Source organism: Lissotriton vulgaris, chromosome 1_2, assembly GCF_964263255.1.
Source record: "Lissotriton vulgaris chromosome 1_2, aLisVul1.2, whole genome shotgun sequence".
NCBI lineage: Eukaryota > Metazoa > Chordata > Amphibia > Caudata > Salamandridae > Lissotriton > Lissotriton vulgaris.
Window position 1 is genome coordinate 204941161 of NC_141686.1, and position 25332 is coordinate 204966492.

The window sequence follows — 25332 nt, forward strand, 5'->3', positions numbered from 1 at the left end:
AGCAACATGGCTGATGCCCGGTGGAGCTGCTAGACAGCTAAAGAGGAGATCGGCCCTGGTATCCCCCTGGACCGTCACCTACCCAGCCGGACTTTGGACACAGTTCCTCCTCATTTCCCTGCTTTCTGCTCCTTCCTCCTCTCCCTCCCTCCCACGAACTCTCACAACATTGATTTTATACTGTACTTTACTATGCTCTTGTAACTGATGTAACTTGTAACATAACTCTGTCTTTAATTTACTGTACATTGACCTTATGTTAATCGCTATGATTCCTTAAGTCAAGTCTAACGTACTTCTCTTTTCGCCCGTCTGCCTTTCCTCCCTCCTCCCTCAGGTTCCCTTCCGCCCACCTATCCTTTTACTCATACTCCTGTCCCCCGTTTCTGCCTCTTTATGATTTGTAATTCACTTTTAATTTACGTGTAAAATGTTTAAAATTATTATTCTTGTAACTCGCTGTTGTTCCTTATGTAAAGCCCACTGATACCTACGGGTCTAGCCAGTGCTGTATAAAATTCAATAAATACAAAAAATATAAAATTAATCGCTGTGATTTTATTTTTAAACAGAGCTGACAAGTGTCTCAAGGTCATGTATAAAAACGCAGGGCCAATTCTGGCATTTTAGTCATCAGCAATTTTAATGCTATGATTATGAGCCCTTAATGAAAGTGTAAAAAGGAAAACTACATGGTACGCAATGCTGTGGTCTGAAAAGCCAAGAATGGCTGATAGTATCATATGTCATAGTGCTACTTGGCAGGCTTGTGAAATGCAAAGAGGAAAATTACATTGTGACTGACTTTTTTCTTGCAGGGCATCGACAGCCAAGTAGGTGAGAGGACTTTCTTTTTCTTTTTTTTTTTAAGTTAAAAATTCCGCAATTTCTTTATTCCTGACATCATTAGCACAATTTACAGGGCAATATACCTGATGTAATGAAAAAATAAAAGACAAACTTCAACAGATAAAAAAAATAAGACCTCAGGAATGTACATCTAAATCAACACTACATTGTATTCAACAGCTGCACTTTTGTTTTAGCGAACTGTGGCTATGAGTCCTGAGCAAGAAGGTTCTCCTGTTTAAGCTGCAGTAACTTTTCTGCCTAGGATCATCGCTCCTCCTGTGGTAGATTACAGTTACTCCTAATGCACATGGACGACTGTCTCAAAGTAACCTGCAGCTTTCCTGACAACTCCTCACTCTCCTGCTAAGAACTGTCGCCTTATGACATCTTGTTAAAACCTTCTGCCACCATATCCGCCGTTTCCACCACCAGTTCCACCACCTGCTCCGTAGCCACCACCTCCACCACCACCACCATAGGGACTGCTGCCAGAACTTCGTCCACCACCAAATCCGCTTCCACCCTTCATCGGCCCATAGGATTGCTGTTGGCCACCATAATTTCCGAAATCGTTGTAGCCACCACTGCCCCTATAGCCACCGCCTCCACCGCCACCAAAGTTTCCTCCTTCGTTGTAGTGATCGTAGCCTCCGCTACCACCACCACCATATCCTCCACCATTTTGGCTCCCATAACCACCAGGACTACCACCATAACCGCCGCTTCTTCCACCAACATAGCCAGAGCCACCTCCATAGTTTCCACCGTTTCCGCCATAGCCGTTATATCCATCTCCACCACCGTACCCACGGCTTGCACCTCCACCACTGAAGCCTCTTGGGCTGCTGAAGTTTCCTCCTCCACGACCACCAAAGTTGCCGCTGCCACCACCACCACCATTGCCGAAGCTGCTTTCTCGGCCACCAGCAAAACTGCTTGAACCACCACGACCTCTTTGAGAACCAGTCGTCTGCATTTATTGCTTAGAAAGTGCCTTCTTAACTTCACAGTTTGCCCATTGATTGTTTGGTATTTCTGAACAACAAATTTGTCGACTGTATCATGGTCATCGAATGTTACAAATGCGAAGCCTCTTTTTTTTCCGCTCTGGCGATCTTCAATTACTTCAATTGCTGGCGATCTTCCATTACTTCAATTGACTTTCAAAGGCAAATATAAGCTACTCACTGCAAATGGGTTAACATTAACACTCATTGGAAATGAACATGCTAACAAAGGATGCTATTTACCAGAACAGTGCAGCAGTAGAAGAAGCTGGACATGTCTAAAGACACATTTGGAAAGAAAAAACAATATGCTGGACCGCTGTTCCTGAGGTTAGATTTGCGTGATTTAGATGGGGCATCTGCCTCTCCACTATGATTGATGTAATCTGCCTTGAACAGGTGCGCAACTTGCTGCAGGTGTGGCATGACTATGTCTTGCACTGATGACACACCAGTGTTATAACCTCAGCGGGGGTCACAGGTCACCATGGACGAGGGTGAGGCTGGTGGTCATTGGGGCGCCTCTGTTCTTCCTGTCCGAGCACTGTCACTGTGCATGAGGCCCAGCCCATGCAGCCTACAAGTTCAGTAGTAAATTTAAAATGATGATTTTAGTTTTATACTGCTCTGCTGTAAATCATTAGGTGCCTGTGTGCCAGCTTGCTTCCTATCCACTCAACACCAACAGACCAGCCATCACATTTACCAGGTGCTGCACAGACATGCTCAGCCTTGATTTGCTGAGTGAATGTTATGATGGATGGTGGCACTCGTTAGTGACGATGACAAGTGTCAATGACGGTAAGTCACTTGTGCCTTCTGGGTAGGCTGAAGCATCACACATTGGTGTCAGATGTTATAGTGCTTGAGGAGGGTCAGCAGGAATACGTGTACCTTCCTTGTTCCCGCACTGGCCCAGCCTATGTTAGCGAGTCTTAGCGACACCAGCAGTCATCACATGACCACCATGAATAGATGACTGTGGGTAGCACAGTTCCAACTCTATAAACCAGGCTGACAGCAAGGAATTGCGCATGGACAAAGCAGGTTTCACACTTGTTGGCCAATCAAGCAAAGTACTGAATTAAAGAGTCTGAGCCCCACTGCAAGTAAGACAAATAGGACATATATAATTTTATTTAGGTATGGAAACGTAACTAAAGTGCAGATGTGTCTATGCATTTAATAGTTTTTCAAAGCTCTTAGGTGTTGTCCTATGACTACTTTAGAACATTATGGAAGTAAAGAACATTAAAGGAATGAAATTATATGGTGCTGAAAAGGAATTGGACCACCTGGATATGGTACACATTAGAAGACACGTAAATGGTCATCCTAGAAAAAGGTCTTGAAGGACAATTTTGTCTGGTTTTTATATTGACTATGTTTTTAAGGGTGAACATTAAATGCATCTCTGAAAAGACAGGTTCTAAGGTGGTTTCTGAACTGAAGGCACTTTACCAGTTGTCTCATTAAAAGGTACAGGTTGTTCCTAAAGTGAGCACTCGTGCACATCAAGTACCTTCCTCATTTGTCAGTGTTCTGGGCTTTTAAGCTGTGCAGCACTGTCCGATCATGAGGTTTTCATAGGTTGGTAAGGTGAGGCTAGATGCTTAACGGTATGAGAAAGAGTGACTACTTTCATCTGAGTGCGGATGAGTGACTGCATGGATGAAAGCATAGAGGTACTTTCAGTTGTAAGCCAGACTAATTGACTGGGACAAGGCCTTCTCATAGTGCACACACCACGATGCAAGGCTTAGTAGTTCCAACTTGTTTCTTATTCATTATTTGTTTATTATGCACAAGTTTCTTTTGCAGGTGCATTATCCCACCATATCAGACTGCAACAGGTAGAACTAGATTTGAATATCTAGTTTCACATTAAGCACCCCAATTCTTTGACTCTGCGCATGCCCAAGGAAGTCCAGGTTCACACCTGCTCCCGCCATTCTGAAATATGAGAAAGCTGTGTGCAGCATGAAAGGGTTTTCTCACTAATTCCTATCGCATCTTGTAAATAGCTGGGGTTTGCTGCCATGTGGATCTCTTCTATGGCCCACATGTGGAGGGGCACTTAAGGTGTGACAGGAGAAGGGCTTTCCCATAGAAACTTAAGACAGAGAGTGAAAATCGAGACAAACAAGTTTAGCTTTGCAACAGACAAGAAAGGCCCTTATTACCAGTTCATGGCTAAATCTCAAGCACTTCACAAGAAACTGTGTGAGCACAACACCTAGACCCACTAACATACTTGATAAAAACAGGAAGCTATCTTTTTCAAATCTTTTCATACTAACCATGTAAATCATTTCCATATGATAAATTTAATATGCATCTCATTTGGTTTTGTGCGGAACAGCTCATTTTCAGGAGAGCTGGAACTTGCATGTCCCCATCCGTTTCAAAACTTTAAATAAGACTCATACTATTTAGACTGTTATATTTGCTCTTATTTACCAGAGCCTGGCAGTTCAGGATGTAATTTAGTATCTTATATCTTAACTTTGAAAGATACATTACAGCAAGCAAGTCTGTACATGAGTGCAACGAACGAACACAGCAGCAGACCAAGGCAAAGCATAATCACTAACTTAGCTTCCAAGTAATATTCCGAGCGCAACAACTTCCGGCAAAATGCTTTAAAAAGGCCCAATACATAATGTAATTTCAGTAGAAGACAGAAAAATCACACCTTATTTTTAGATAAGTCCAATACAGGTTTTCACAGAAAGTACTATCTCTAGTTTCAAACAACAAGATTAGGCCCTAGGTCCCCACATATATGAATAACTGGGGTAAAAGTGTCACTCCTTTCATGAATTTATACAAAGAAAACAAAATATTACAGATTAAAAAGACTAGCATCACAAAACAATATGTTTAAAAATTCTGGTGGGAATATATGAAATGTACACTCATAGAAAAAGAAGAAAAACATATAAAGAAGACTGATTTGCATCTATAGCAAAACTATTATCTAACCACATATGACATAAAAGTAGATAATAGTATCAAGTGTAAAGCACGGAAAGAAAAATAAATATAAAATGAAAAACAGGGAAAATACGAGAAGAAAGACATGGAAAGAAGGAAAGGAAGTGAAGAGAGGGAACGAGAAATCACCTAAAGGTAGGGAAAGAAAGAAAAAAGGAATGATAGATCAAATCCTCTGCCTTCGGTTAAAAGACACATTGGACCCCCTATTTTTTCATTTTTAATTAAAAAAGTACTAAAGCTTACTCGACCCTAGTATGGGAAATTTCTTAGTAGAAAATCACAAAGATAGTAATAGATGCCGGCCTCACCTAGTTGTATGGTTCGTGGACTTCTTGTAGTCGAGCCGAGGATGGTAAGAGTCCGTATTTGAGTCGAAAAGTTAGGAAGATGATAAGTGATATGATAGTCCTAGCAGTGAATGTCTAAATAAAAAAGTAATAACAAAGGTTCATTTAAACGTATCCAAAAGGGAAGCAGAAGTGTGCCCTGCAAGGAATAGAAATCGTGCTCCTATCCCTGCATTTTTTTATGGAGACATGGTTAAAACAAACATGGTTTCGTCCAGCTGAAAAACAAGAAGTCATAAATAGTACAAGGAACAGTAAAAAATGTACGGGGTAGGTTAGGGGACATTTGCTCTGGTAGCGAACAAAAAGGAGAGAGCCTCTCTCCATATCCGTATAGTAACCCCCAATAGGGGATAAATGAGGGCCAAGAGGTTATATAGTAAAAAGTACCAGCATCACCTAATTGTATGGTTTGTGGACCTCTTGTAGTCGACCGGAGGATGGTGAGAGTCCGTATTCGAGTCGAAAGATTTGATCGTCCTGGCAATGAGTGGTTTCATCGGACTGAAAAACAATAAGTCATAAATAGTACATTGAACAGTCGAAAAAGTACAGGGTGGGTTTAGGGACATTTGCTCAGGAGTGAGCAAAAAAAAGAGAGAGCCTCTATCCATATCCGTATAGTAACCCCCAAAATGGGAGAAATGAGGGCCAAAAGGTGATTTCGATTTTGGTCCTTCCCGTAGTAACGTTAACCCCACCCTTCATAAAGGAGTAAAATAGATCAGCGAGAGATCTCACCTTAGTAAGATAATTCTTTGCCGGTCCTGATTAGAATTAGGTACCAGTGGGTGAATCTAATACTACACCTCTGCTAAGTAGCGGACTCCTTCTCAGACGAACCACTAATACAAGGTAATGAAAGAAACACAAAGAAAGATACCATGTATTGAGAATCTCTTGAATGTATGAAACAAAAACAACCAACAATTTGCAGGGACAATAAATAATATCAAGGGATCAAAAAAGTTTTTTGTTAAAAAACATTATAAACTCAAAGGGACATGGTCAGGTTCCGGAATATCCCAAATACGTACACCAGTAATCTACCAGGTCATCACACCGCAAAACTTCCCATTAAAGTCGAAGTGCAGGTCTATATTCAATAACCAGTCTGGGGAGTAAAAATATAAATAGAAACATGTTACGTATCAGCTCTCAACATGATAATAACCAGATAAGGTCCCTCACTAGTACCTCTGGTGGTCGCCAAAACATGATAATAACCAGATATGGTCCCTCACTAAACCCTCTATTCGTCGCAAAACATGTGTGTAAGCGGTCGGGGAAGCAAACCCCGAGATATCCAGCTTAATCAGAAAGAAAGACCCGGCTACGTATGTGCCGCCAATAATTTGCCATCGTGTAGAGCACGTTACCCACTATGTAGTGTCCTGTTGGCCGACAGCCCTAGGACACGCCATCAGGCATGCGGTATGTAAAACCCAACGGTGCGAGTGACTGACCCGATTGTAACAGATGAAAGGGAAAATGACAAGCAAAAGTCCAGCATTGCCGATAATCATATGGTGCAAGTGCCTGGCCCAATTGCAACAAAGTAATGCAAAAGTAACAAGCCATAGTCCCACATCCCCAACCGGCACTCACCAGGGCTTCCATGGTAAGAAGTGAACGTATTTTCTAGTGCAGATAACGAAAACGGGAGTCGGTATGCCGCCATGTTTGTTGAAATAAATACACAGCACCATGCGCATCACCACTCCCACTGCCAATTGAAAATGAAGAAAGACTAAGGGGACATCAGTGGCCTCGACTGGACAGTGTGATTTTATATCTCACACGTAATTTTATTAATAAAGCCAAAATAGGCAGATGAAAAAGAAAGTACTAAAAAGATATCCCCTTGAAAAAAGCTAGCGGGCACTCTCGCCAAAGATGAAACTACCGGCATAATGATTATGTTGCCGGCGGCCATATTGGAAGGATAAAGACCTGGGCAATATTAAAAGGGTAAAGAGACCCATCTGTACATGAGGCATACATGCAACCACACACGCACTCACATTGCATGCCCACACAAATGAAAACATGAGCACAGAGAACTGCTGTGGAAGATAAGGGCACACACACATACACTCACACAAACAAAACAAAAGCATACAGGTGCCCAAACACATACACATTCACATAATGCATTCCCTCAAAATGCACCCACAAACACGCACACACGCAAACACACAGAAACGTGCCATGAAAGACAAAGGCACACGCACCGAAGCGTACAGAAACAAGCAAAGGCAGGTATTTGCAGCCCTGTGAAGTGCCAGACATCAAGCGTGATCCTAACGCATTTGAAGGCAAGTTCTCGCATCACCGCATTGAAAATAATCATCATGCATTATAGCGCTTTCTCAGTGTCAAACAGGAGCACTGCAATATATTAATTCGCAGTGTCTGTCTGAGCAAAGCTGGCAGTGCTGGTTCGTGGTGCTTGCGGCTTGGGGCAGACTCAGCTGCGCTTCGCTCTGGATACATTTTACCTCGTCCCAACATTCTGATTCACGTGACCCAACGTCATGAGAGTGACTGTAAGGATCTGTCCAATGACTCTGCAGCCGAGAGGGGACACGTAAAGGCGGGCTGCAGGGGTGCAAGCTGGCAGCACTGGCCTGAGGAGTTCGAGGTGCTCACTGTTATTTGCTCAGCCCTCTTTCCTTCAGGTCGGATGACAGTTCTGTGTGCGAGCAGTGACGCAGCGCCAGCCGAGCCCGCACAACAAACAACTGTGCAGCAGGGAGTGTGGTTCAGTGTAGCCCCTGAGGTAATCAGTGTCAGGGACAGTTCTGTTTACATTTCACGTTTAACTAAATATTGTATTACCTTGAATGCGGACAGCAGCTTTCACCATTCCACACGTGGCCTGGGCTCCAGTCTGGCACTTAATTCGACATTATCTTTACACAAAAGGAGTATTCCGGCCCATTGCCCAAAGCTCTAATTAATTACACTAATTTATAGAAAAGAGTAATGACAAACTCAAACAAGCATCAGTAGAGGGGAGGTGAGGCGCGAGAGTGTAAATATGGGAACGAGGCTAGTGATCCTTAGTTCTGACAGTGTTTATTATTTTATTTACCCCAACAAACACGACTGAAGGAACTATGAATGATGTCACTATTACACGTAAGGTTGGCGTTTAACCAACGGGAAGGTTCTTGTTTAGGTTATCGAGTGGTGTATTGTGATAACTTTACACCAGTGCAAAAACAACACAGTGTAGGAGAGTAGGGTCTGCTTACTATGGTTACCCCCACTTTTTGCTGATGTTTCACTGTTTTTCTACTTTAGTCTGGCTGGGGCCCTGCTAACCAGGACCCCAGCCTAGCTGCTTCCTCTCTAAAATGATTGCATGTACATTAGGTACACTGTAGATTGAATACTTGGTTTTCCTTGTGAGTCTCTAGTATATGGTACCTTAGGTACCAAGGGCATAGGTACCCCAGAGGCCACCAGAGGCTGAAGCATGTACTATGCCACCCCTGGGAAGCTTTCCAAAATGGCACCACAGGTCTGCTACTACAGCTTGGGTAAGGTGGTGCATGCACCCCTTACTAAGATATAGGCTACCTGTATCTACCTTTAATCACTGACACATATAAACCTATAAGTCACTCCTATGTCAGGCCTTATCATTCCTGAAGGCAGAGTGCTTGGTTTTGTATGAGTGGGTGCCCATGCATGAGCATGACCCCTCTGCAGCTTTCGGAATCTATTCTCTGAGGATGTTCTGTGATGCAGCCAGACCATATACTCTTAAGTGCATTATACCTTGCGGTAAATGCTAACTTTGGTATGGCTGCATGGAAACATGTCGTGTTTGGTGTCAAAAACTTTGGAATCCTTCCCCCCCTGCCAGTACTGGTGGTGGGGGTAGAATTCCACCCTTCTTGAGGGAGAAGACATGTACGTAATAGTTTAAAAGAGCCCCAGCATCACAAAATGGATGCTGCAGCCACAGACAAGTGTCTGACCTTCTGCTGCTGGACAAAACTCCAGCAGGGGAGGCCTGGACAATATGTTTCCTGTCACAGGTAGGTGTTACCACCTCCCAGACAGGCTTTTGTGTATTGGGGCTGGGTGGGTGCATTCATAGTGTCAGACTCTGACTTCTGGCCTCTTCAGGGCTGTGCTGAATTACCTATAACCTCCCCTATAGTACTTCCCCAGAGCCTGAAGTATAAACACAGACTGCTAAGGTAGTCCAACAGGGGAAGGAAAGGAAGGGGACAGCAGGGAGGGAGATCTGCAATGACAAACAACAGGGATTTAGAAAAACACCTCCCGATAGCTCTCAATACTGACCCACCCACTTTTCGCCCCTTAAATCAGAACATATCAAATAAGCCCCCCTTGTACCTGTAAAGGAGAAAACAGAGGACTAATTCCTAGGAGACAAGAAGCGAGGTGGTACCAGAGACTCTACCCAACTGCAGAGAAAAAACAGAAAGACATGCCATGAAACGGGAACCCCAGTGTGAGTTATGCTATTGCTAACGAGGAACTCCTCACATACCAGAATCGTGAATGAACACACTTCAATGGGTTAGATACAATCCCTCTGAATCGGTACCCCTCAATATGTCTCCTGCTATGGATGAAAAGATAAACAATGTTTTAGAAAGAAATCAGATGAACAAATGTGCAGACGGGGTTAATGACTTCTTAACGCAATCTGCTGATGCTGATGTGCGTAATCCTTGAGCGTTCAACACACCTCTAAACCATTACACCATCAGTCTGTAACCCCGGAAACCCGCCGTCGTCTGCATGGAAATTGAAGCAAACGCAGCAGTGCCAGGGTAAGGGCAAAGTCATAGAACACCCTTCATTAGCGGGAAGTGCTTTGCTAAATAGAAAACCAAAACGTCCGCTTTCAGACCAGAGAAACTAGTTCCCTCTCAGCCGAGAGGAATTAAGAGATCCAGAGTGCCACGCAGGAAGCGTGGTCCACAACTAATAACACAAAGAAGTTTCAAAACGATACAACCACAAAGTATCGAGGCTCCGTAGGGGTGAGACAACCCGTTCTCTTACCACTAATCCGGGATACCAACCAACGGCGAGGAACTGGAACAAATTATCGGCACCGCCGATTCTTTTGGTGACTCTTTATTTCCGGGGATGCGCGCGTTGTGCGTCACGTACGTGACGTGCCTCCCAGCATCCTGGGAGTTGTAGTTTGTTGTCTGCTGGACTTAGTAAGAGCGCGCTAGCCGGGTCAGCGCTCCACTTTCATGCGGGTTTTGACACATAGAAGGCTTTTCAGGCACACTTGGTGCCCCAGTTCAAACCGGTTGCAGGGGCAACCCCCCTCCCTGGAACCTCCCATAGGTGGATCCCTAGAGTATGTCCAACCCCCTAACTTAGTATAAGTATGGGATCCCAGTCCTTAGGACTTCATATTACACCTGGATGAAACTTTGCAACATATATCCTGGAACTTCAACATTCTACATCGACTAGAAGACAGATGAATCTCCCTTAGAGTCAAGGAGTGACTCCCCTGTTCAAACAGGCACCAAAGAAACATCTTGCTAGTCTGCATTTCCAAGGCTCCTGCCGGTACCCGATGGATTTGCGACTCAGGACACGGACTTCCAGACTCCTCTTGTAAGTGTTCTTAATCTGTAATTTTCCAACCGTGACTATCTCCCTAGAAGTTAGTGATGATTCACGACTGTGTTTAGACACTGCACGCGTCCCCTGTGGGTCCCCTGTGTCACTACCTTGGGTGGTTACTGGTGGCCCCAGCGGTTCTAAAGGCTCAAGGCTTTGTATCTATGTCAGTTGTGGTTCTTATACCGCTTTCTTAGTACATCGTTTGGTACACCCCTAGGACTCCACATATATTATGCTAATTTACTGTGTGCTAAATAAGTTTACTGAAAGTACTATGGCCTCTAGACTCATAACGAGACAAGGGGGATTTGTTTAGAATAAATACATATATTTTATATATATACCTGGTGTGTTCCTCCTTTCATTTTGTCATTCATGAGATTACAGACTGGTAAAACAAGCTGCTTTACATTCCTTGAAGACTGAGGGCCATATGTATCAAGTCTTTTTTGATTCGCAAAGGCCGGAATTCGCAGAATTTCGGCCTTTGTGAATCGCATAAGGCTGTTTTGCATTTTTTGATATGTGACAAAAAATCGCATCTTAAGGAATCGCAAATATTTGCGATTCCTAATTTTGCTATAGCATTTAAGGAATCGCAATTTTGCGATTCCTTAAATGCTATGTATGAAGCATTTTACTGTAGCGAATTTAGCTTAGGAAATCGCAATTTACCACCAACTTTCAGTTGGTGGTAAATTGCGATTTCTTTTCAAAATACACTAATTGGCATTTTTGAATGTGCGCCATATGCACACACACATGCTGATTTCAGGGGTGCAGCAGGGTGTCCTCGAGCCACCCCTGCACCCTTGAAATCATTCTCATTTTGCGATTAGCAAATTGCGAATCGCAAAATGAAATGCATTTCACAATCATTCCTATGGGCCTCCTGGCCCATAGGAATGAATGGGAAATGATTCCTTATTTGCGAATTCGCAACTTGCGAATTCGCAAATAAGGAAGATTAAGGAATCGCAAAAAAAATTCGATTTTTTTCATACATACCGTTTTGCGATTTCTAAATAGCGATTCCTTAAAAATCGCTATTTAGAAATCGCAAAACGGAACTATGATACATATGTCCCTAGGTCTAAAGCCTCCTCTCCACAGCTACCATTAGGATAGCTTTCTATATAGGTGTCTTTAAACCTACCATCAATAAGGGTCGTTTGCACTGGTGCAAGGTGCCCACTAGAATAGTGGACAGCATATGCCAGGCCAACTTCTCACACACGGCATATCCATTTCCACCACTGACAAAAAGCTTGTGCACCAATGCCCTTCTAGAGCTGCCATACTGCCCTAAAAGTCTGTTCCGACCCTGGCACCCCAGAGAAAAGTAAAGTATTGATGGAGACCACAATCTTTCATATGTTACAAGTTCTGTTTGCATATCTTGCCTGCCTGTTGCAGCAAAAAATGTCTGCTTCATGTGAGTGCATGTAAATCAGAGCCACTTCTCCCAGCTTTGGACGTGCAGGCAGCATTTCCTCCTCCAATCACCTTCTCTCTGTAATAGAGCAGCTTCCTACGAGCTGCTAAGCTGTATGAGCTGTGTGTTTGTTCTTGTGTACTTCGCATGTATCACTTGTGTTGTGCAAAATATTACTTTTGTTAAGTGGGCTGAATGTAATAATTGAGTTGACACTACTATAGTGCAATATTTTTGATAGCTTACAAAGCGATGGAAACTGAATCTAAGCAAAAAGTGGACTTCTTGAACTAGCGTTGGAATAATAATGTTCACAAATTAGGCAAAAATTATTTAAAGGGCACAAAACCTTCGAGTTTGAGTAAGAATGTAAGTGAACTAAGGCACAGGGAATGAGTAGAAGTGTTTAATTGTAATGCATTTAGGGTGAGAGGCCGTAGAGCCTTTGCATAATAGCTTCCAAACAAAAGCTGGCATACAAATTGACCTTTTAGACAATTGTGCACAACTGTGCTCATCACTCCAGGCTCAGCAGGCCAGTGAGTCATGGGGCTGGGCTGTCCACTCACCGTGACACGTAGACGCTGTCCAGGCGGCAGCTGCAACCTGGGTGGGTCACTCCTTCTTCTCGGGCTCCCTCAGGTCTCTGGCATTATTAAATTGAGGAGGCTGATAGTGCACAGTGGCACCATTGAGAGCTGTGCTTGCGGCAGGCAGCGCGATGCAGCAAGCGCAATATTTGAATAAATTGCGGAGCCGCGTAACACACTATTCAGCTGGCACTTTCGTTTTCAAACTTCCCGGTCCGGCTATAGCAGCAGGATGTGACGTACCCCACGCGCCGGCCTCAGCACACAACATGATTTTCAGGCTGCTCCCCGGGGATCCAAGGTGATGTGATGCATTGCATCAGTGTGAGTCACCACACCCTGCGAGCAGCCTGCCTTAATAAACTCAACTGCAAGCATGTAAGAGGAATGGGGGCACGGCGTGCTGCCACAATAAACATTTTTAACAGCCAGCCAGCACTTCAGTGGCCATTGTGAGACACATGCATTATGCGTGACATCGCATTTCAGTGCGGTGATGCGGAACACCACACTGAAATGCGTTAGTGTCACACCTTATGCATGATACTTGGCAGGCCTGAGTGCCTTCGAGGAGGCCACAGCCTTCACTGCCGTGCTCATGGTTCCTCAGCAGCGGCCACCCACCCACTCATCAGCAGCGCAGCCAGCTGCAGTCTCCTGAGTGTCCCCACCACCAGTGTGGTAAGAACTGTGTTCGAGGGCTGAGGCAAACATGAGGCCCCCAATCACCTCCCTCCACCCTGCACTTCTAGCATAAGGATACCGTGTCTCTGTGCGGCACAGCCATCCCGCTTACAGCTGGAGCCTGTCCCACAGCAAATCCCCGCCCCCTTTTCAACTTAGTGGTGTGTGTAGTCGTCTGGCTCACCTTCGATGCTGCCTTCGGATGTGTGACGCCAATCTCACCTGGCTGTAATCTCCCACAGTTCCGGTCCATGTGATCCATGGCTCCACTCCGCAGCTGGCTGCAGTTAGGCCTGGCCTGTCCCGACCCAACCTCACAAATTAGAACGGGTCCCAATGAACTAAAAGGCACCAAGATGGTCTCGGTGCTTCATGATGTAATGCCAGCTGATTTTTCCCCTCGTGAGGTATCTTGTTGAGCGGATTGCTGGACAATTGTATTCTCGGCCATCAGAGCCCACTTAGAGTGTGGTCATCTTGGTGCACGGCAAACCATACCCCCCTCTTTAATTTAAACTTTAGCTCAGTCCTGTGTGGACATGGCACAAGCCAGCAGGCTTACACAAAAACAGTTAATAAGTCAAAAACACAACACAATAAAATCCTGCTCCAATTTATAAAAACGGCATACATTTTAATGAGTACCATAGTGACAAAAATCAGATAAGGGGAATGGGAGATATGGTCATTAGGTGTTTTAGAGTTTTCTAACACAAAAACGCACAAAGCACCAACGGCAAGTATCTGGGTGCTCTAGACTGGTATAAAGTCAAAAGTTAAGGCTTTCCGCAATGAAGTGTGGGTACAATGCAGGGGCCAGGTTCATCCCAGTGAAATGTTCATCTTCTGACATAGGGCCTGATTTAGAGTTCAGCTGATGGATTATTTCGTCATAAAAGTTATGGATATCCTGTCCACAGTATTACAAGTGTCATTGGTTATAATATACTTGTGATATTGTGGACATGATATCTGTCACATTTGTAATGGAGTAACCTGTCTGACAAACTCTAAATCAGGGAATTTACTCATCTGTGGGGCGGGCTACCGGCTGTATCCAACATATAGCTTGACAATGTTGGGGTGCTGCTCAGCATGGGTCCCAGTGAAATTCTCCTTGTACTTTTCAGAAAGCTGAGCTGCTTTCATCGGGGCGATCCATCACCTGAAGCCAACTGCATCTGCGGTTTTGTGGTGGTTTCCTTTGGTTCATTTATGAAAAAGTTCAGAAACAGTTTCCAAGTGTTCACTTTTGCAATCTTTAATCACTCAGCCTGGGATCCAGGAGCATTTGAGCCTCATCCTACTAGAAACCATTAGCAGGGTCCTGGGCAAACTCCTTTACAACTGGTCAGTTGGGCTCTTCTTTGTTGCAGGCTTTTTGCAGATTTTGTTCTCCTGAAGATTAACAATGGCTAGCCAACAAACCCATGGAGTCTACTCTTCTGTCCTGGGTTCCAGTGGGAGCAGGTCCAGCCCTTGCCATTTCTCTCCACAGGTAAAACAGGAGTCTCAGTTTGTCTTCTGAGTGTCAGTCCTTTGATTCAGTAGGTGCAGTCCTTATTTCATTTTAGATAGGTCCAGTAATGTTGTGACAAAGGTCATCACGGGATGTCACTGTTATCACTGACAGTAGCTTGTGAGTACGGGTGACTCTTCTTTCTTCCCTTGATCAGATCCTTGAGCATACCCTTGCCAGTGACTGGGGAACTACCCCTGCATACCCAGATCTGAGGCAGGCTTTCCTCACACTGAATTGGTGCCCTTCTGGGTATTTCAACAATGGCAGGGGTAGGCCTAGATGTAAGTTACATTTGCCTACAGCAGGGACTGCCCCTTTGAAGCTTGTATAGCTGTTGGCCACATCTCCCAGTTGCATCCCTCAGGGGGAGTTCACATCTCCTCCCAGTAAAAAAAACTTTAGCTCCATTTCTTGAGAAAAGTTCACACCTCTCAGCATGCTGCCAGGTGACAGTTGGGGATTATCGCAGAAAGGGCTGTTAGAGGCTTTAGCTAGAAAAATGCCAACTTTCTAAAAGCGGCATTTTCAAAATAGTAATTTAAAGTCCAACTTTACCCTCACATTGGATTTCAAATCCAAATGAATCTCAGTCCTTGCATCATAAGAGTAGATATTCCCGAACCGAAGTTGTACATTATAAGGTGTTTTTCTATCAGATACCCGCTGATGCCACATTGAAAAATGTCTTTGGAGATTATTCACTGCCAGAACACCTTAGACTTATGAACAATTGTCCAACTTTTTAATTGCCATATATGAACACTTACGGCCTACCTTAAGGGATGACTTACCAGTATTAAAATGGAAGGTTTGGGCCGGAAAAAAATATTTTGCCAGTCGAATTTGCAGTTTTAAAACTGTCATGCTAGGCTGCAGAAGCAGGACTAAAGTCACTGTAGAGACATCGGGCCCGCTTCACAGAACTAACTTAAGACAAAATCCTAAACTTACTACTTTGGATATTCACAGAAGTTAGGATCTTGTCTTAAGTTTGTCTTAAGACAAATTTAAGACAGACTTAAGTTAGGATTTTGTCTTAAGTTTGTCTTAAGTCTGTCTTAAGACAAACTTAAGATAACATCCTAACTTCTGTGAATACAAAAAGTAGTAAGTTTAGGATTTTGTCTTAAGTTAGTTCTGTAAATCGGCCCCACCACAATCAGTACTGCAGTGCACTATTGACATTTAACATGCAGGCCCTGGATTCACAGAGTGATATCTAGAGGGGTGTACAGGTAAGTTAAATATGCCAATCTGGGATTAGCCAAGTCCACATGTTTTTATGGGTCAGAGCACATATAGTGAGTGCTGGACATCAGTCAGAAAACCAGCACTAAATCTATCAAAAAGTACGGTAAAAAATCCTGAAAAAAAATCTAATTAAAGTATAGGAAAGATACCAAAACAAATAAAAAAAATTATCACCCATATTATAAGTGAGGTATAGCCTTAATAAATCAGCTGTGCATACATCATATACAAATAGCAAAACCAGGATAGGCTTGGGCACCTCTCCATCATTCCTATCTATAAGGTGCTAGGGTCATCGGGGAGATTAAGTCAGCTATTGCCCAGGGTCACATGGTGCTGAGCTTCCTCCGGCGCCTGGTATGGCACTGCGAGCCACTTGCTCCTGAGTCAGCCACTCTAGCTGCTGCGCCACATCTCTCTCTATCAGACCAGAATTACAGCTATCATGCGGCCTGGTAAATTCGTTATATTCCCAATTGCGTATTCAAATGACATTGTAACAACTGCCATATGATCAGGCACAACAGTATAAGAGCACCTCATTACTTAGAGAGTAGCCTGAGAAGCACCATGAGGGGGATTTCATTTTCTGAGATAATCAGAACACAAACTACAAACAAGTCTAACAACTGAGTGTTCAGAAAACTGTGTCTGTTTTTTTGTGACATATTTAGCTCACCGATTTGTGTAGCTTATTTACTGAGCTGAAATATTATGATCATTATAATCATTAGGTTATACATATAATATAAATGTTAGACATTTCAGTAACATTCTCTATACATCGAATGGGTGGATACTCCAATTCCGTCAACTCATTGGTGTTTATTTTATGGACATCAAGAAGAGTGAGTTTGAGTCTGGGATTTTTACTTGTCAATGCTTATTTTACACAGGTTTCTGCAGCCAGCATTCACCACGTTGACCCATTGCACAGGCTACACATGTGTAGAAATATACATTGAATACAAGATATTTCGGATTCATTTGTTGGTGATAAGAAGGACATTTTCTGAGTCCATTTCATCAGTTTCTGAAAAATATACAGAGTGGATGCATTGGTGTTGCACAGTTGGAATTACACTTCTGTTGAAGAGATAAATGTGCTTCATTGTCTGTAGATGGATAGGATTGTCCAGAGGAATTTGAAAGACATTAAAACACTTTGGGATTTCTAAACATAGTAACAACAAGTTTCTTTGAACAGTATAAGGTTGATTTGTTCTTCTCTGCATGTGTCCCTTTATAAATATGTTGGTTTTATTTTCTATCAAATGGTCACAGAAAAAAATATGTGTTCAATCTCTAACTCTTTGCATTCTTCCTTTGACAGCATAACAATACTTTTCAGTGTTTGCTTCTCTATATGTAGCCATACAGGTTGGTGAAATGATCCTCAACAGCACGTTTATCAATAACACCCGCACAATATGAAACCCTTTACAGCAGCTTGGTACTGTTTAATGAAAAGGATGGCTGAGTAATCCAAGCAAGTTTAAGATAGAATGTTAGAAAATAAACATCGCTACGTACCAAAAAACAAAATTATACTGCCCTGAAATATACTAGCTACATGTTTTGAAAATTCATAAGCGCAAGCTGATCCAGAAACCATCTATAACTGGTGTTTGAAAAGGCACTTTCTGGGTGGATAAAAGGATGCCTCCAGCCAGGAAGAACCTACCGCTTCTGTCAAGGGTGGGTGGTTACATGCTCTGTATAACCTGTGCTCACTCTTGGGTAGCTTAGCACTGAGCAGTCAGGCTTAATCCAGAGGCAATGTGTAAAGCAAAGGCACAGTAGACAATCACGATAAATACACTGAGCGTCGCAAAAATGTTTGAATTCAACACACATATTCAATCATTATAACATTAATATCAGGTACATTTGGGCATAAAACACATTTGGAATTAACACTAGCAATACTAGGCCAACTCATAATTTTACAATATCAATGGGTTGCACACTGTATGACCCTTCCCCATATGCAGTGCAATACGCTGTCCACCTGAGTCCCTCCCTAGCAATCCTGATAATACAGTCTCACACAGTTATATGGTACACCTGGGGTCACGTTAATGTAAAAATATGAACATACACAACATGAGAATGCTTTTTTGGCGCACCGCAGGCCAGAGCTCGCAGATAAAGAAAATGCCAAATGTATTGTGCTTTTGGCATGAAATCCACGTATAATGCAGCATCGCCAGTGTTGTGAAGCACAGGCTGTCCGCACCCAATCACTTCCACCCGCACACACTCACTCCACGCCCCTGTACAGTACGACAGATATTCAGCACTGTCCATACGGAACGCTCTCGACACACATACGCAGTCAGCTCCCTAATGTGGTGCAGCTGGTACCCAGCAGTTTAAAGGATAATAAACACCAAGAAGAGTCCATGGGGCCCGATTCACAAAATGAACTTAAGACTCAAACCTAAACTTACTACTATTTTGGTATTCACAGAATGCACTTACTACTTTTGGCATTCACAGAATGCACTTACTACTTTTGGTATTCACAGAATGAACTTACTACTTTTAGTATTCACAGAAGTTAGGATTTTGTCTTAAGTTTGTCTTAAGACAGACTTAAGACAGACTTAAGACAGACTTAAGATACAATCCTAACTTCTGTGAATACCAAAAGTTGTAAGTTCATTCTGTGAATACCAAAAGTAGTAAGTGCATTCTGTGTATACCAAAATAGTAGTAAGTTTAGGATTGAGTCTTAAGTTCATTCTGTGAATCGGGCCCCATGTCCCCAGCCTCCTTCCATTCTTTACTACACCACAATTGTCCGATAACCCTAGATGGAAGATAACCAACCCCGCCCCCCCCCTGCCGCCACTAGAGAACATGTGGCCGAAAGGCACTTAGTCTGGGTCCTTGGGAAGCAGGAATATGCAGCAAGGATTAGTTAAGTTCACCCATAGGTCTCAAAACACAATGTAGTCATGCAGTCTCTTGACCCGCTTTCAAACTTCCCCAGAAGAATTCCTTTGACCCAATCGATCTCTCTTTGCTACTACCTCGTGCCAAGATGTCTTTGGGACGGGCCAGGAGTGGAGAGGGCAGTTGGTCAAAAAGGGAACAACTAATGAATGAGGGGTAACACAGGGGAGCCTCTCAGTAGGACGAAGCACCCGAACAGGTACACAATGATGAGGTCCTGCCCAGGCAATCCGGACACAGATTCTGGTGCACGTTAGTATGAGTCGGAGCAGCCACTTTAGATCTCAAACACGATGAGTTGCAAAAACCCTACGTCCCTGGAAAGGAGGCACCACATCTGGAGCATGATGATCAGGTTGCATCAGACTAGTCCGGTCACACACACAGGCGCAAGTTCAGAAGAGCCACAACAAGTAAAATGCAGCACTACTACCTGTACACCCCCACCTTACTGGGACGCACCCTGTGAATTGAACACTGCACGCAATGAGCATGCAGTTGGCTTGTCGCATGAGAGAGATGTGGCATGATTGACGAAGCAGGTCAACTTGGATCCCACAACCAATTAATCTGCACGCCACCAACTAGACAATTATGAGTGTCAGGGTTGCTGCAATACGAGATCCACACACCTTAGGTACAGGCAAGATATCTGGGTCTCCACACTAGACAATCTGGATTCCAAGCACAAACTTTAGTTCCACACTCAACATGCTACCCGTTGGGATTTAGTTGCCAATAGGGCTACTTAGGAGGGCACCCACCTCGAGATGTCAGGTAGATAGTGTAGGTCCCTCATGGGAGATCTTTGATGTCCCTGAGATCCGCAAGAGGCCCGAAGACTCCACCTTGGAGAGCACACTTCAGTAGGTCTTCAGGTCCAGGCCAGGTACTATTAAGAAAGGGCACACTGTCCTCTTCAATTGCAGTAATTTCCAATGAGCACAACAGAGTTCTCTGGCAATGTGCACCATGCAGTCTGGTTTTCTGGTCCCACATCTCCACAACTGTATTTCACCCTTTGCTGATGGATGGCAACCATAGTTATGTGCAGTTTTTCGGAGATGCGTTTAGGACGGGTGCCATCTTGTAGTTGGTTTTTACCCAGGTTTTAATCTTTTTATATGTTTAAACTGTTCTCACACTTAACTTATTTTAGTTGGATATTAATTACCAGTATTATCCCTCAGCAGGAAAGACTGCTGCAGGACTAAGGGGTTGCTGAACACCAGTCAGCATATTATTTTCTCCCCTCTGTTTGCATGCTTACTCGAAGCGTTTGGCAAAGCCACACCCCCAAACCTGATGGCAGATGTAGCATGGTAAAAAAAAAAAAAAGATGTAGCATGGTAGCACGTCCGCACAGCTGTGGCATACCTAAAAGTGATTTCTAGCACTTGGCTGCTCTTACCTGCACTGCTATTTCAGCAACAGCCTACTTCTTTTATTGATTTCCTTGTTGCACTGACGCGCATATTCGGAGGTGCCTGGCTTCAGTTACCCCTGAAACAGCCCACATTTTTGTTTTGTTGCATGCAAGGATTTGCATAATTTTTAAGTTGCCTGGCTCCAGTTTGGACGGGTGCCATCTGGTAGTAGGCCAAACAGGGACCCGCCAGCCCCAACTTTAGGGAAAAGACAGGTCGCCTCTAGAGATAGCCCCCACTCCACCCCCTTGGTAGCTTGGCATAAGCAGCAGGCTTATCTTCAAGTCCAATGTGTAAAGTATTTGCAATTACGCTCACAACAATCCAATGATGACACCACAAATAGACTCCACACGAGTTTCATAGAAAAACAATTATATGTTTATAAAAAGAAATACGTTGCGACCACACAATACTAAACCAACAATGCGTGGGGTTAATACTCTCCCTGGCCTCTTATTATTGAGCTAAACTAAACAATCCAATGTAATCCTAATGTTGTACTATGCAGTTTGTTATGCAGGGATCAGGTACTTCACAACATAAGAATAATGCAGATCGTAATACGGCTATCTGGCGATTTGTACTGTCACTGTAATGCAATGCGTAAAGCAACAACGTGGTAACTGCTATGCCCCAGTAATGCAATGCAGTAATGCAGTAATGCAATGCGAACGGTCCCCTTTCAGGTACTCTGCTAGAAATAGCAATGCAACGTCTAATACAGTTACTGGCAGTGAGTTATGCAACTCTAATGTGTACGACAATCCGGCAGATCGAGATGCAGGACTAAGACAAGGCGTAACACATCTATCAGGAAATTAGTTAGGCAAACTAATACAATGGGCAATACGACAAAACAGGCAGGCTGTTGCGCAGGAATAAAGCAATACATTATACAATCATTAGATAATCTGGTATGCAGAGGTAATGCAATACGTAAATTACTTTGGCACCGTTCATGGTGCCTCCGGCGGTCTCTCTGCCCCTCGTACTGGCTTGCAGTTAGTGTCCGGCCACAGTTGCCCCCCCACACGGAAAAGATAGAACACAGTAAATGCAGCTTCGCACTCAGACACCTGTGATGCCGCTCCCTTGGCACATGTGCCTCAGTTCAAACTCTTTGAACAAATAATCTGCCGGACAGACACGCTTTTGGAAGACTACGTAAATAACTCAAATGGCTAATTCACAAGACTCCAACTGGCTGGTGGAAGTCAAGTGAAGACACAGTTGAGGCTCCAACCGGCTGGTGGAGACCTGCCCTTATTTATATTCCTGACTAACTGAGAGAATTATACCAGTTGTTATCTAAAAGCAACTCTCTTCATTTACTGAATAAGATGTCCTTGATACTTGCAGATTACATCTACTCAGGCATCTGCATATTGGCTGTCCACTCCCCCCTGCAGTCCTGAAGAAGATCTGTCTTGATGCACTTTACATTAGTTCTACTTACAGGGACGAAACTTCGACTTGCCACACATATCACACAGTGCTCTTGATCACAGTTTAACTCATCAATGGATCTTGTAGCATATGTGCAATAATAATGACAAAAAAGCCTCCCCTTTTTCTTGCACATCTACTGTCCATTTCACCAATCACTATCAGCCACATGCATCATCGGGACATTTTGCGATTCCTGTGAAAAATAATGAATCGCAAATAAGGAATCGCAAAATGGTATGCATTAATTTATTCGCATAATTTTTGCGATTCGGTGAAAATCTGAATTTTTACAGAATCGCAAGGATTATGCGAATTCTAAATTGCGATTTCGCAATTTCCATTGATTCCAATGGGCCAAAAGGCCCATAGGAATCAATGGGAAGCCATTGACATTTTGCGATATTCTATTTGCGATTCGCAAAATGTTAATGCATTTCATGGGTTCAGGGGGGAGTCCAAATGACCCCCCCTGAACCCCTGAAATGCATTTTTAAGTGCATGTTTCGTCTGTAACATTACAGTGTTTAAAATGCAATTTTGAGCATTTTTGAACTTTTTCGCAAATTACCACGAGGTTCAGCCTCGTGGTAATTTGCACCCCCTAATTGCGATTTCGCAATTTAAAATGCAATCATGCATTGCTTTTAAGGAATCGCAAATTTGCAATTCCTTAACAGCAATCGCATATTTGGAATTCGCTAAAAATAGCGATTTTCCCAAAAATGTTTGATGCATCCAAAAAAGGTATTTAGGAATCGCAAACGGCCGAATTTACCGATTCGCACCGTTTGCGACTCCTAAATACCTTGATGCATGTAGCTGTATATGTCATGATACTCATTTTTGAATGTATTATTGAATTCTAATTTTGGTGTGTGTTATTTTCTTTCACAAATCATTGGTATATGTGTTGTAAATAAGTCTTTGCTCCTTAAGTACTCTAAGCAATTAAAAATTCTGACAGAACCAATGGTTTTACTTAATATCAATTCGAGTCGAAGTAGAGGCTCGCGCTGCAGGACAAAGAGAGAGGCCAAGAGTATCTCCCTCCGAGCCCACGCCCGCCCCAGGAGGTGACACCCATTACCTGGGGGCGCAAACACACTCGCCTCTCCTTGTCCAGCAACTTGGGCCTCCTATGCAATTTTTCCGAATTTCCGGGCAATGGGAAGATCTCAGGCTGCACACTACACCCGCACTCAGAGTCAGTGAGAATCACAGGAACTCCTGGTGCATGATACCAGACAACTCCTCCCAAGGATCTCAGGCTGCGCCCGGCACATGCTCGCAGCGTTGCTGAGACACACTTGATCTTCTGGTGCCCACGATAACAGGGCACCACATGCGCAGGTCTCAGCCGGTAGAGGGTACACGCACACAGCATCGCTGAGACAATCTTTATCTCCCGGTGCCCACAATCACCTCCAGCTAGGGTCTCAAGCTGCAAACAGAACACGCACACAGCGCCGCTGAGACATACTTGCTCTTCTGATGTACACAATCAAGGGCCAATCCATACGAAGGTCTCATGCTGCCCCCCAGCACATACACACTGCGTCGCTGAGGCTTAGTTGGCTCCCCGGTACACACATTCACAGGACAATCACCTCAAAGGACTCAGGCTAGACAGAGCACAAGCACAGCACGTCTCTGAGTCTTGTTTGGAACTCCAGGTGGCCAACATCACAGGGCACGACATGTGAAGGTCTCAGGCTAGACAAAGCACATGCACCTAAAGCGTATCTGAGAGTCTTTTCTGGAAACTTTTGTGTTCCTCTGTTTCCAAACAGGGAGCCAGCTCACCCTGGGCCCTTGGGGATAGTTACTTCAGGGCACAGCACACAGCAAAGTCCTTCAAGCAGGGGGCCACAGCACACAGTAATGTCCCTACAGCCTTTCCTTAATTGAAACAGCAAACTGCAGGCCTGCCCCAGATCACACAGAAAGAGCAGTCCTATTGATCAGTCTCTTCAGTTGCTTCTTCCTTGGCAAAGATTCCTCTTGATCCATGAAGTAGCTCCAGTCTTGTTCACACATTCTCCAAAGTTCAGGGGCTTCAGCTTGCATAGTTAAACCCGTCAATGACTTTGAAGTCTTTTTGTTACAGGGGGCACTGACCCCTGCTCAAATCAGTTCTGGGTGCCTATCTTTTCCTTTGATTAGTGGGGGTCTGGATTCTCAATCACTCAGCAAGAGATGGGACAATTGTTTTATAGCCCCAGCCCATGCCTCTTCCCCTCTAGGCCTATTCCTCCCCCTGCACACTCCAGATGCAGATCAGCCTGTACCTTCTCACCTCCTCCCCTGGGTCAAGACATTCCCCAGATCCTATCACTTTCAAATCCAGCCAGTCAATCCACAACCAGACACACAGAATGTTGAAAGCACAAAAACCCAGCCAAAGAAAGAGTGGCTTACAAACACATAATGCAAAAACCATATTTATAAAAAAGATGTGTTATTGCAGGGTGAGTTCAGGCATACTAAACTTCCCCTTTCCATCTTAAGCCTTTGGGAAGATAGGCCGGCAAACAAATTGCACAGCCTTTCTATTCTATTCTAATGGGCAAGATGGCCTTTCAGCAGTGAAAATGAAACAGATATTATTTCACTGCCAGGACATGGTACACACCTTGGTACAAGTCCCACCTTTCACACGCACTGCACCCTGTCCAGGGGTACCCTAGACCTACCATAGGTGTCCCTGATGTGTATGGAAAGGGAAGGCCGGGGTCTGGTAAGTGTGCACACTTACCAGAGCAACATGGCAGTTTAGGAAATTGTGCGCAGGCCTTGCAGTGGCAGGCCTGAGTTCCCTTCCCAAGGCTACTTGAGTGGGTGGCACAATATGTGCTGCAGGCCCACCAGTATAATTTGCATTACTAGCCCTGGCACACATAGTGTACTTTACTAGGTACATTACCAGTAAATCAAAAATACCAATAATGGACAGTCAATCTCCTTTACTCTCTACACAGGGAACACTTGCACTTTGACACTGTTTATCAGTGACAAAGTGTCCAAAGCATCGAAGTTGGCAACACATGTCAGAAAAAAGGTCTAAGTGAAAAACAAAGCGTTTAGGGAACTTTAGCCAAACAGGACCAAGTCCCACACCCAGATTTTGATCTTTTAAATTGTTCTCATGCTCATTTTAGTTGGAT

The 25332-nt window shown here is 43.9% G+C and overlaps 1 pseudogene; it reads right to left on the bottom strand.

Moving 5' to 3' along the window:
* Positions 1-871: 871 nt before the first annotated feature.
* The window catches only part of LOC147734957 (uncharacterized), a 32310-nt pseudogene continuing 7849 nt past the window's right edge, over positions 872-25332 (bottom strand).